We start from the raw sequence: 12,618 nt of genomic DNA, 5'->3' as shown, positions 1-12,618 counted from the left end.
CCTGACTTTTCATCTTTACTAATTAAAATCCTCCCTGAAAGCTCCTTCCAGTTTGTACTTTTTTATTAGTAAATGTTTTCATATCACTTTTGGAGCCTCCTATGCTCATTAAGAATACCCTCTCCTGGATTCTGGGCTGCCTTCTGAGGGTTGTATCCCCAATATCTATAATGTCATCAGAGCTTGCACAGTGGATCAATATTTTAAAATATAGCTAACAAAGCCTTTTGCCTCTGATGATTTATTTTGTTTTGTGTTGGGCTAGTATTGAAATTTCTGAAAAAAAAAAAGATATATTAGTTACTTCAGTAAACTAACCACATCCGCTATTATCTCTTGACTTAGAAAAAATTTGTTTTGGTGCTGTTTACTAGTAATTCTCAACAACAATTTGAATATTCTTTCCATTTCCTCACTTTAAAAGAAAGGTGGAGGTATTGAAAGTAGGATACATTCTGTTGTGACTGACAACTTGTCTTCAAGTCTCCTTTTTTTTATTCTGGATAATAGAGATGGTATTTCACCTTTTTGGTATTGTCTAATATTGCTTGAATTTTTTTAAATAAATTTTTTGGACAGTTTTAGATGTACAGACAAATTGTGAAAACAGTACAGAGAGTTCCCACATACTCTGCATCCAGTTTCCCTTATTATTGACATCTTACGGCACATTTGTTAAAACGAATAAATTATTTGTTACGAATAATGAATACATTATTATTAACTAAAGTTCACACTTTATAGAGATTTCCTTAGTTTTAACCTAATGTCCTCTCCAGCTCCAGGGTCCCATCCAAGACACCACATTCCATTTAGCCATTATGTCTCCTTAAGCTCCTCTCCACTCTGGCAGTTCCTTGGACCTTCTTTTCCTTTGAGGACCTCAATGGTCTTGAGGAGTTCTAGTCAGGTATTTTGTAGACTACTCCTCAATTGTTTTTTTTCCCTGATGTTTCTCTCATAATTAGTTTAGCATGGAGTTATGGGTTTATTGGTAGACCACAGAGGAAGAGTGCTTCTTTCATCCCATCTTACCAAGAGTACATATTATTAACATGACATCACTGTTGATGTTGACTTGGACCACCTGGCTGTAGTAGTGTTTGTCAGATTCTCCACTGAAAAGTTGCTTTTTCCCCATTTCCCATGATGTAGTCTTTGGCGTTTAGTTATTATGTGCAGTAAACACTTTGGTAATGGAAAGTTATGCTTCACCTCCTTGTGGGTGGAGTCACCACATAAATTATTTGGAATTCTTCTGCACCGAGACTGGTCTTTTCTTTTTAATTTGCTTATTGAATCATTTATTTGTAAATATTTATTTGTATAAATAAGGCTTATTTATTTATTCTATAGCTCAAATTGTTCCAGCTTTTGCTGTTAGGAGCTCTTTTGTTTGACTCCTTTGAATATTCCAGTCAATGTAGAGTTTTCATTTGTTTGTTTTGTGGTTTTTTTGAGCATTTTCTTATTTCCTGATACTACAAAATGCTACAGACTTATCTTGTATATTCCCTGTCCTGGTCATAGAATCATCCATTTCTCTAAGAAACTCTAGTTCCTTTTATTGGTGAATGGTATTAGAAACCAAGTTCTGGGTACTAGGTGTGCTCAGTGTTACTGGGTGTCATTGCTTCTAGGCTTTTTTAGCTAACAAAGCCACCAGTGTATTACAAATATCTACGAATATTTCTATATGTGACCATCTATATCTATAATTAAACTAAATATGAGTTCATACTGAAGTTTCCAATTCAGTATATTTCCACAATGATTACTCTAATGACTTCCTCTTGCTTCTCTGTAAACTCACATTTCTGCAGTGCAAAATATGACTCTCATCATCTGCCATCCATTTGCTTAATTGTTCCATTCCAGGATACATGTACAGTGGTATCAGAATTGTTAACCTGCAAGCCCATGGGAAACACTAGCAGTGGGAGTACAGTACTCATATGCAGTTTTATTTGCCTTGAATCTTATGAGTTCCCTCATTTCCAAAGTTACTTAGGTTAGTGTCTACTCCTCCAACCTCCTCACTAAAGTTATTTTATACATTAGTATAAAACAGATTCTCTCATCATAGTCTCTATTCCATTCTGGAACACCCCACCTCTGAAATGACTTTAAATTTGCATATTAAGGATCACTCTGTGCTGTACAGTTTTACGGGTTTTGACAAATGCATAGTATTATGTATGCACAATTATGGTATCATACAGAATAGTTTCAGCATCTTAAAAAACATCTCCTGTGTATCACCTATTCAAAGACCCCTTTACCCCATAAGTGCTCTTCTTTACCATTATTATAGTTTTGCTTTTCCAGATATCATATAATTGGAAGCATACAGTATGTAGCATTTTAAGACTGGATTCCTTCACTTAGAAATATGCATTAAGATTTATCCGGGTCTCTTGTGGCTTGATAACTCATTTCTTTGTATCTTTAAATAATATTCCATTGTATGGAAATACCATAGTTTATTTATTCATTCACCTAATGATGCATTCAGTATTTGGCAATTATGAACAAAAGTGCAATAAACATTCATATGCAGGTGTTTATGGTAGACATAGTTTTCAAATAAGTTAGATAAATACCTGAGAACATGATCACATGATAAGACTATGTTTCGAAACTGCCCGACTGTTTTTAAAATTGCTGTGCTGCTTTGTATTCACACCGGCAAGAGATGAGAGGTCCTGTTGCTTCATAAACTGGCCAGCAGTTGATATCATCGGATTTAGGGATTTTCACCATGCCCATAAGTATGTTGTGGCATCTCATTGCTGAGGACCTTTCGCTTTAAACTTTCCCTTACTTGAACAGATAAATTACTTCACAAAATGATTTGAAAACTGATATATGGCTGCCTTTTTATTAGAATTTTTGAAGAGTTATATTGAAAATATTCTAAAATAAAAATTTAACTATCATGTAAATGAATATAGTTTCATAAGTCCAATCTTTACAGTATAAGTTTATTTAGTTGGTGCATAGCTTCTTTATGATCTGAAAATTCTAAAGAATAATTAGAACTGTAACCAATAGTAATTAATTTACCATTTATTGGACACTTTTTAATGGAATGGATAGAAAAAAATAGTAAAAAGTTCTTCTCATCCAAGTTTATAATCTGTATATATATTACTTTTATTATAAATTAGAAGAATCTTGAAAAACAATCCTAGATAAAGTTGATGGAGAAGATACATTTTTGTTAGAAATTTTGGGGAAAAACTTTTTATTTGACCATTTCTTATCTTAAAAACATGATTGGCATAAAAGGATATCATTTTTTACATTCCATTTTATAGTCTTAAAATAACAGAATATCTAATTCAACAAAATCTTTCATTCAGTGGGACATTTTGGGTGGTTCTGGATTCCTACCCTCTCTACTTTTTATCATTGCCTGGATTTCTGCATTCTTGCCAAGTTAATCTTTTGCTGCTCTTGCAAAGAGCCCCAGGAGCTCATCTATCTTTGACAGAACGAGAAGGTAATTTCTTAGTCCTCCCTGGGATTTGGGTTGGGTAAGAATGATTTATGTTGGTAGGTTATTTTATTCACATTTTTTCATTGTTTTGGAAGGCTGAAGTTGAGTAATGATGTAACCTCTAACACCAGCAGGCTTATTTAACCCTACATTTGGTTTATTTAAGTTAATATCATCCGGTAGTTGCCTATTTTGATTTTCCCGAATCTTTGAACTTTGCCCCCTCTTTATTCTTGATAAACCTGGGGTCTGCCCTTACCATCCTGCTTGGTCACATGGGATTTGAAAATTACAAGTCTGATTTGGTTTAGAAAAGACATTCCAGTACATTTAAATACCTCCACCCAGCAATTACGGATATAATCATGAAATAGACTTGGATTTGCCAGTTACAGGATAAAGAAAAGATAAATCAATAGGATTTGTGTCTCCCTGTCATGAAATCTAGTTTTCGATCCTGAGAGCTAGGAAGTCTGACAGCTTCTTACTGACTTGAATTTGGTCTTTAATTCCTTGTGCTGAGTGTTGGCTCCTGCTCTGTTCCGAATGAGCAGCCACAGGATCACCACAGTAACACTGAGCTTCCAGGTATTCATGTGCGTGGTGTGAAGAACTGGAAGTATTCCCAAAACTGGATTAATGTTTCATAATCATCTTTGAATCTGCCTCATTTGGGGTTGCCATGCAATGAGGCTGGCCCTGTGGATTTGAGGCAAAAATCTGTCAGGTAGCAGAAGTCAAGTTATCATTTCTGTCTATCTGTAAGCCAATATAATCTCAGAGCATATTTAAACTTTAAAGCCTCAGAGGAGAGAAAAGTGAGCTCATTTCCACTGCATTGATTCACAATAATAACTTTTTATTATCACAGAAACAGCGTATGATCATTGTGACGCTTGCACATATCTTTCTAGATATTTTTCTGTATGTACTGCCTTGTGTGTGATTGTCATAACTTATGTATAAGGATTTTCTTTTTTTTTTTTTTTTAACTCTGTCGGCATTTGCCTAGGAGATACCAAAAAACCGAATATTGTGTTCCACCAGAACTGATTTTAACCAACCGACACAAATCAGGCTTCTTCTTGACTAATGGACAATGGACTTGTTTTAACCAATTTTTACTGAGGACTCTGCCCTATTAGGAGTGCTAATTTTCATTCCTAGTTAACATAAACACCACACTTATACCCCACCACCTTCAATGCCCTGACTTTTCCCCCTGAGTGAACTACTCAGTAAATTTCTTTATTGGTGTGTTTCCTTGCCTGGCCGAGAAATAGTCACTTGATTTTGTATTGCCTCTTTGTTTTTGATCTTTGTGGTCTTTGTTTTATTCTTTGAAACAATATTTAAGAGATTAAATAGTGAGCTCTCTGTGGTAATATCAGGATTATTGGGCACAATGAATTGATCCTGCGAAGGTATATTAAGTTAAGCCATATGCAGACTTGACTTGGAAAATATGGCTCAGGCCGTGTGCCTTGCCTTTCTAGTCCAGGGTTCACCTGGTGCTGGCTTACCCGATGGCTCCTCTCCAGGGCTGCATGTTCCCAGTGGTCTATTTTATCACATTTTCAATTTGGGGATTCAAATCCGTTTCCTTTTGTGTTTCTTTAAGGTTGGATAGTTATCTTAACAATTCTGCTGAAGTTTATTTCCCAAGTCTGCAGGTTTGCTCAGATTTCTTAGACAAATAGCTGGATTTTTGACCCATCCATGACAATGAGTGGAATTCACAAGGCTTCTCGGACTGGGCCTCATATGATATACAATTTTCTGAACTCATTAAAGTCCAGGGTCTCAGATTTTGTTTTAAAAGTACCTCATTTTAGTTTGACCAATTAATGTCTTGATTTCTTTTTAGCTTTGATGTAAAAACATAGATTTATTTCTAATTTTTGAAGTACATATTACAAATACTACAGCTACAAGTCCAGTGGATTGGGTGTTCTCTATTTCTTCATAGGATGTGCTGGACAAAGCGCTTACCTTTCCTGAAGTCTAGTTTCTTCCTCATAAAATGTAGATAACACTTCCGTGAGAGAATTATTCCTACATTTGAAGCATAGAACAGCTTAAATGCATTTATTTGTGGGTATCAAATAAACGTTTTATGGACTGAAAATAATTTAACTTACATTTTCAGTTATCTTTTAAAGTGAGTTATAGATGATGGTAAGAAATAGATGGCAGGGCTCCAGATGTGGGGGAGATGAAAGTTAATGTAGAACTTGCTGTAGTGAGAGCTCTTTAGTTCAAGGTTATTAGGGATTTGCCAAACATTGCAGTCTGCCCTCTAACAGAGACACCGAGAGTTTCCCTTGAAAGGTAAAAGTGCCAGAGAGAGCCATCTATTGAGATCACTTTTTATTACACATGAAAAATTTTATATTTCAAGTAGCAAAGCTATAGGGTAAAACATGTTGGGAGGAGATAATATTAATAACAATAATGATTATGATGGCAATGACTATTTTTTTGTATGTTCTAAATATAGTATCGGGCATTGTTCCAAGGGCTTTACATATATTAACTCTGAATTCTTATACCAGCCTCATTAGGACAACACAATTATAATCATTTTGGCTGGTACTTCTTTTTTTCTATTTTAACTTTATCTTTTCTATCATAGCAAAATACACATAACATAAAATTTGTCATTTTAACCACTTTAAATGTACAGTTCGGTAGCACTAAGTACATTCATGTTGTTGCACAACCATCACCACAATCCATCTCCAGAACTGTTTCATCTTCCCAAACTGAACATCTGTACCCATTAAAGACTCATTCTTCATTCTCCCCCTCCCCTGGCCCCTGGAAACCATCATCTGCTCTCTGCCTCTATGAATCTGGCTACTCTGGGTACCTCATGTAAGTAGAATCATATGATATTTGTTCTTTTGTGTTACTTAGCAAAATGTCTTCAAGGTTCATCTATGTTATAGCATCTATCAAAATTTCATTCCTTTCTAAGCTGAATAATATTCCATGGCATACATACACCATATTTTGTTTATCGATTCATCTGTCTGTGGACACAAGTTATTTCCATCTTTTGGCTATTGTGAATAATGGTACTATGAACAAAGGTGTACAGTTATCTTTTCGAGTCCCCGATTTCAGTTCCTTCGGGTATATATTCAGGAGTAGAATTTCTGGATTATATGGTAATTCTCTGTTTGATTTTCTGAGGAGTCACTGTTCTGTTTTCCACAACAGCTATCCCATTCTAAATCCCCATAAGGGTACCAATTTCTCCATATCCTCACCAACACTTATTTTTCAGGCTGGTAATTTTTAAATTTTTTTAAAAGTTTTTATTTTTCAATTACCGTTGACATGCAATATTATATTAGTTTGAGGTGTACCACATAGTGATTAGACATTTATATAACTTATGAAGTGATCACTCTGGTAAACATACTACCCCATCTGACACCATAAATAATTATTGACTGTTTTCCTATGCTATACCTTACAACCCCATAACTGTTTTTATAACTGGTAATTTGTGTATCTTAATCTCTTCCCCTTCCTTTTTCACCAATCTTCCCAACTCCTCTCTCATCTGGCAACTGTAAAAATGTTCTCTGTATCTATGAGTTTGTTTCTCCTTTGTTTGTTTGTGTGTTTGTTGTTTTTAAGTTCTACATATGAGTGAAATCGTGTGGTTTTTGCCTTTTTCTGTATGACTTATTTTACTCAGCATAATACCCACTAATCCATCCATGTTGTAGATGGCAAGATTTCATTCATTTTTATGGCTGAGTAATTGTATATATGTACCGCTTCTTTATCCATTCATGTATTTTTGGACACTTAGGTTGCTGCCATGTCTTGGTTATTGTAAATAGTGCTGGAGTAAATATATGGATGCATATGTTTTTTTTGAATTAGTGTTTTGTGTTTCTTCAAAAAATACTCCAAAGTGGAATTACTGGGTCCTTCCCTGTCTCTTGTTATAGCCTTTGTTTTAAAGTCTATTTTGTTTGGTATAAGTATTGTTACCCCAGCTTTTTTTTTTTCATTCCTATTTTCATGAAATATCTTTTTCCATCTCTTTACTTTTGGTATTTGTCTTTTGAGCTGAAGTGGGTCTTTTGTAGGCAGCATATGTAAGGGTCTTGTTTTCTTATCCATTCAGCCACCCTATCTTTGATTAGAGCATTTAATTTATTTATATTTAAAATAATTGTTAAAAAACACAAAAGCCACACAAAAAGTAATTGTCGATACAAATGTAGTTATTGCCATTTTGTTATTCATATTTTTAAAAATCCTTTAAATTTTTTTTCTCTTCTTTTTCTTAAAGAAACCCCTTTAACAGTTCTTGTAATTCTACTTTGGTGATGATGAACTCCTTTAGCATTTTCTTATCTGAAAACCGATTATCTTTCTTTTGATTCTAAATGGTAACTTTGATGAGCAGAATAATATTGGTTGTAGGTCTTTGCTTTTCGTCACTTTAAATATTTCCCACCAGTCCCTTCTGGCCTGCAGTTTGTTGAGATCAGCTAATAGTCTTATGAGAGGTCCCTTGTAGATATCTAACTGCCTTCCTCTTGATGCTTTTAAGATTCTCTCTTTGTCTTTAACCTTTGGCCTTTTAATTATAATATGTCTTGTTGTAGGCTTCATCTTATTTGGGACTCTGAGCTTTCTGGGCTCATATGTCTATTTCCTTTACCAACTTAGGGAAGTTTTCTGTCATTATTTCTTCCAATAGGTTTTCAATTTCTTTTTTGAAAAACTTCTTATTTTTTTATTTTTAAATTTTTAATTACTTTCAAGTATACAGTACATTTGTTAGATATCTATAAAGTTTATTAAATGATTCTCCTAGTTGTTCCCTCCCTCCCCTGACCCTTTACCTAGCCAACATATTAATGCTAACGGCATTCCTTATGCCATGCTCCCCATCCACGCGACCATCCATCAGCTACTAATTTGTACTTCTTTAACCCTTCACCCCATTCTCCCAGACCCCCAAACTCTCCTCCCCTATGTCCAACACAAAATTGTCCACTACATTTGTGAGTCTGTTTTTGATTAGTTTGGTCTTTTTATTCCTTAGATTCTGCATATAAGTGAAATCATATAGTGTTATCTTTCTCTGACTTAAATATCTTCTAGGTCCATCAAAGCAATATCTTTTTCCATCCTCTTCCTTTTTATATGTAGGGGTTTTGTTTACTTATTCTTTCAGCCATTCAATCTTTTGGTTGGAGCACTTAATTCTTTTCCATTTAAGGTACTTATTGATAGGAATGTAGTTGTTACCATTCTTTCTTCCTGTTTTTGATATATGTTCTTTCTTCTTAAAGAAATCTCCCCAACATTTCCGGTAGTACTGGCTTGGTGGTGATAAATTCCTTTAGCTTATTTTTGTCTGGGAAGCTCTTTATCTGTCCTTCCACTCTAAATGATAGCTTTGCTGAATAAATTATTCTTGGTTTTATATCCTGGGTCTTCGTTCTGTCAAATATTTTTTGCCAAGCCCTTCTGTCCTGCATAATTCTTTTGAGAAATTAGCTGCCAGTCTTATGGATGTTCTCTTATAAGTAATTAGTTGTTTTTCTCTTGCTGCTTTTAACATTCTTTCTTTGTATTTAAACTTCAGCATTTTAATTATGATGTGTCTTGGTGTGGGCCTCTTTGGATCCTTGATTTTTGGAATTATCTGAGCTTCCTGTGATTTTTTGTCCATTTTCTTCACCAAGTTAGGGAAGTTTTTCCATCATTATTTCTTCAATCAACTGTTTAACATCTTTCTTTTCTTCTGTTACACCAATTAGATGAATATTTGGAGACCTAATAGTGTCCCATATCCTCCTTAAATTATTTTTCTAGTCTTGGCATCTTTTTTCTTGCCATTCTGATTGAGTGTCTTGATTGGCTTTCCTGACTTCCAGATAGGGCATTTGATCCTCTTCTTTATTCACTTTGTTTATTCCTTTGTTTATTTTATTTAATATACTTTTCATCTCAGACTGGTTTCCTTTTGTAATTTCCATTTCCATTTTTATGTTTCTAATCTTTTTGTTGAAGTTCTCACTGAATTCACCTACACTTCCCAAAAGTTGATTAAGCATCTATATAACCAGTGACTTGAACTCTATATCTGTTAGATGGCTTGACTCCATTATATCTGGATCTCTGTTGTGTTCTCTCATATGGTTTCTGCTTCTTTGTCTTCCCATTTTGACTGCCTTTCCTTGTCTGTTTCTATGTACTAAACAAAGCTCCTAAGTCTCCCGGTCTTATTAGTATTGATTTGTGAAGTAGGTGTCCAGTGGCACAGTCGTGACAGGGGTTCAGCTGAAGGCCGAGCCTCTACCCCTGCAGGGCCACCTGTTAAGATTCAGCAAACAATCCACATATGCTGTGCTTATAGTTGCCTCAAAAGGACATACTGGAAACTGAGGCCAGCTGCCTCCACCAGTGTGAGTCTCAGCAAGGATCACCTGACTCACTGAGGAAATACCTGGATGTGGCTTGGGTGAGGCCACGAGGTGGGGGAGGCAGGGCTTCAGGGAATTCTCTGCACAGAGTGACCTCTGCTATTCAGTTTGATGATTTCACAGCTATGGCGGCCCTGTGTCTAGGGGAGGGCTCAACAGGGAACAGGGGATTTCATTGGCACTTCTGTACCAAGTGAGTCTCGCCTTGGCCCTCACTCTAACAATGTCTCCCTGTAATTCCCTGGTGCCCCCGGCACGCAGCCAAATCAGCACTAGTGCTCAGAGTGAGCAGGTCCATTACCATGAAAATCCGCTCGTGGATGTGGCCCCTTTAAGAGGCATTTGCTGTTGCTGCTGCCGCAGCCTCCATCTCGCTCAGCCACTCAGGACCCAGCAGCCCCGCGTCCTCACCCTGTCCTGCCTTTCACCGTTGCAAGTGCTTTCTTGGATTTCTTCCTAGTTGTATGGCTTGCTCATCCCAGGCAGTTTTTCCTTACTGCTCTCCTTGTTTCTGTCGCAACTTCGATTTGGTCGTCAGAGGGATGAACAGAGCCTCTATCATCTACGCCATTTTTTTTCTCTCTCAGGTTTTCAATTTCTTTCTTTCTTCTTTTTTTGGTACCCATATGATGTGGATATTGGCACACTTGATGTTGTGCTGGAGCCCCTTAAACTATCCTGATTTTTTTGGATTCTTTTTTCTTTATTTTGTTCCAATTGGGTGTTTTCTGTTACCTTATCTTCCAAATCACTGATTCACTCCTCTGCTTCATCTAATCTACTATTGATTCTCTCTAATGTAATCTTCATTCAGTCATTGTATGCTTCATTCCTGACTGGTTCTTTTTTATGATTTCTATCCATTTTTATGTTTCCTTTTTCTTTCTTGAAATTCTTATTGAGATCATTGAGCATCCTTATAACTAGTAATTTGAACTCTGCATCTGGTAGATTGTTTGTCTTCATTTCGTTTAGTTCTTTTTCTGGAGCTTTCTTTCTATGGGAGATTTTTTTTTTCATCTCCTCATTTTGGCTACCTTCCCCATGTTTTTTTCTCTGTAATAAGGAGAGCTGCTATGTCTCCCAGTTTTAGTATAGTCACCTCATGTAAAAAGTGTCTTGTGGGCCCAGTGGTACAGTCTCCTTGTTCACACAAGCCTGGAGCTCCGAGTGTGTTCTTTGTGTGGGTTGTGCGTGCCCTCCTTCTGTAGCTGAGCCTTGCTTTCTGTTTGCATGTCAATGGGAGAAATTGACCCTCAGGCTGATTTGTTATGGGGGCTGGCCATGACTACAGAAGAGGAGCTGTTATGTAGGGGCTGACCCTAAGGGGCAGCATTTTAGTAGGGCTCTGCTGCCTGCAAAGTTTGCCCTTTGGGTGTGTTATTTATGGAGGTGGTTGTCCAAAGCTAACCATCAAGTGTGTTGGTTCTGGGGCCTCTTGAGAGGGCTCTGTTGCAGTCTGAGGTCAGTTGCTGCCTGTGCTCTGCCTAGGGACCACTCAGTATGAGTTACATAATAATCTGCAGATAGTTACCACTGTGCTAGGCTTGGAGGTGCCTGGGAGAGGCTAAACTGCAAACCAAGGACATCTGCTGCTAATGTGAGGCTTGGGGCTGCTTAGCAAGAGGTACAGGGCATGTCGTGGCTACATGCTGCTTGTTTGGAGTTTGTCAACCTTCGAGATATTTTAGGAAAGTCCGCAGCATGAGCCAAGACAGGCCATTTGCATAGAAAAGTCACTAGCATGGGCTTGGGTGGGCCCAAAAGTTGGGTTGGGTAGAGTCTCAGGGAATCACCAGGGCAGAGTGAAAGGTATTAACTGAGTTGATGGAGACTCAGATATGGCACCTGCAGAGTGGATTAGGAGAGGGCTCGACAAAGGAACAATGGTCTCTACCAGTGCTTCTGTGTGGGAGAAAGCTGCCTCTCTAGCTCTTGTCCTGAAGCTAGAATTCAGTTCCTCCCCATGTGTCCCTCACAGCTTTCATGCTGGAGCTCAGAGCCACTGAGTCCATCAGTGAGTAAGTTTATTTATAAGCCCTTTAAGAGGACTACCTGGCACTCTAATTACTCCCAGTCTCACTCTGTCACAATCTCCTCTGGTTTTCGCAGCCACAATTTGTCAAAACTTCTCTTCCTGGCACTGGAGCCCTGGGCTGGAGAGCCTGGTGTGGGATCAAGATTCCTCACTCCTCAGAGGGGACCTCTACGGCTGAGATATCCCTCCTGATTTTTAACTGCTACAGGTGTGACGAGCTGGTTCTGTGGCTCTGCCTCTCTTACCAGTCTCAACAGGGCTTCTATATGTCCTTAGAAGACTTCTGTTCAGCTAGACTTCAGGTGATTCTCAATGATAGTTGTTCTGTAGGTTAACTGTAATTTTGATGTGTTGTGAGAGGAGGCAAGCATAGCGTTTACCTACTCTGTCATCTTGACGGAAAGCCTAAGTTAGTAATTCCTGATAAATGCCTAGAAACTTAATGGAAAGGGAACATAATTGAACTAATTTATGATTTTCATAAATACAAATCCTTAGGTATTGTCCTTCAGCAATGACTAACTTAGATGGCTGATTCTTATGACAACTTTAAATTTCTTTAAGTTGGTGCATGACAATTGCCATGAACATTGTTTTTAGTCACTTAAAAA

General features: G+C 37.2%; 1 long non-coding RNA gene across 2 annotated transcripts in view; it reads left to right on the top strand.

Annotated features, from left to right (window-relative positions):
* LOC107500739 overlaps window positions 1-12,618 on the top strand; it is an 84,951-nt gene that overhangs the window by 738 nt on the left and 71,595 nt on the right. The gene's annotated exons all lie outside the window — the stretch shown is intronic.

This window comes from Rousettus aegyptiacus, unplaced genomic scaffold, assembly GCF_014176215.1.
Source record: "Rousettus aegyptiacus isolate mRouAeg1 unplaced genomic scaffold, mRouAeg1.p scaffold_m13_p_15, whole genome shotgun sequence".
In the NCBI taxonomy this organism is placed as follows: Eukaryota; Metazoa; Chordata; class Mammalia; order Chiroptera; family Pteropodidae; genus Rousettus; species Rousettus aegyptiacus.
This window is presented reverse-complemented; position numbering and strand designations above follow the sequence as displayed.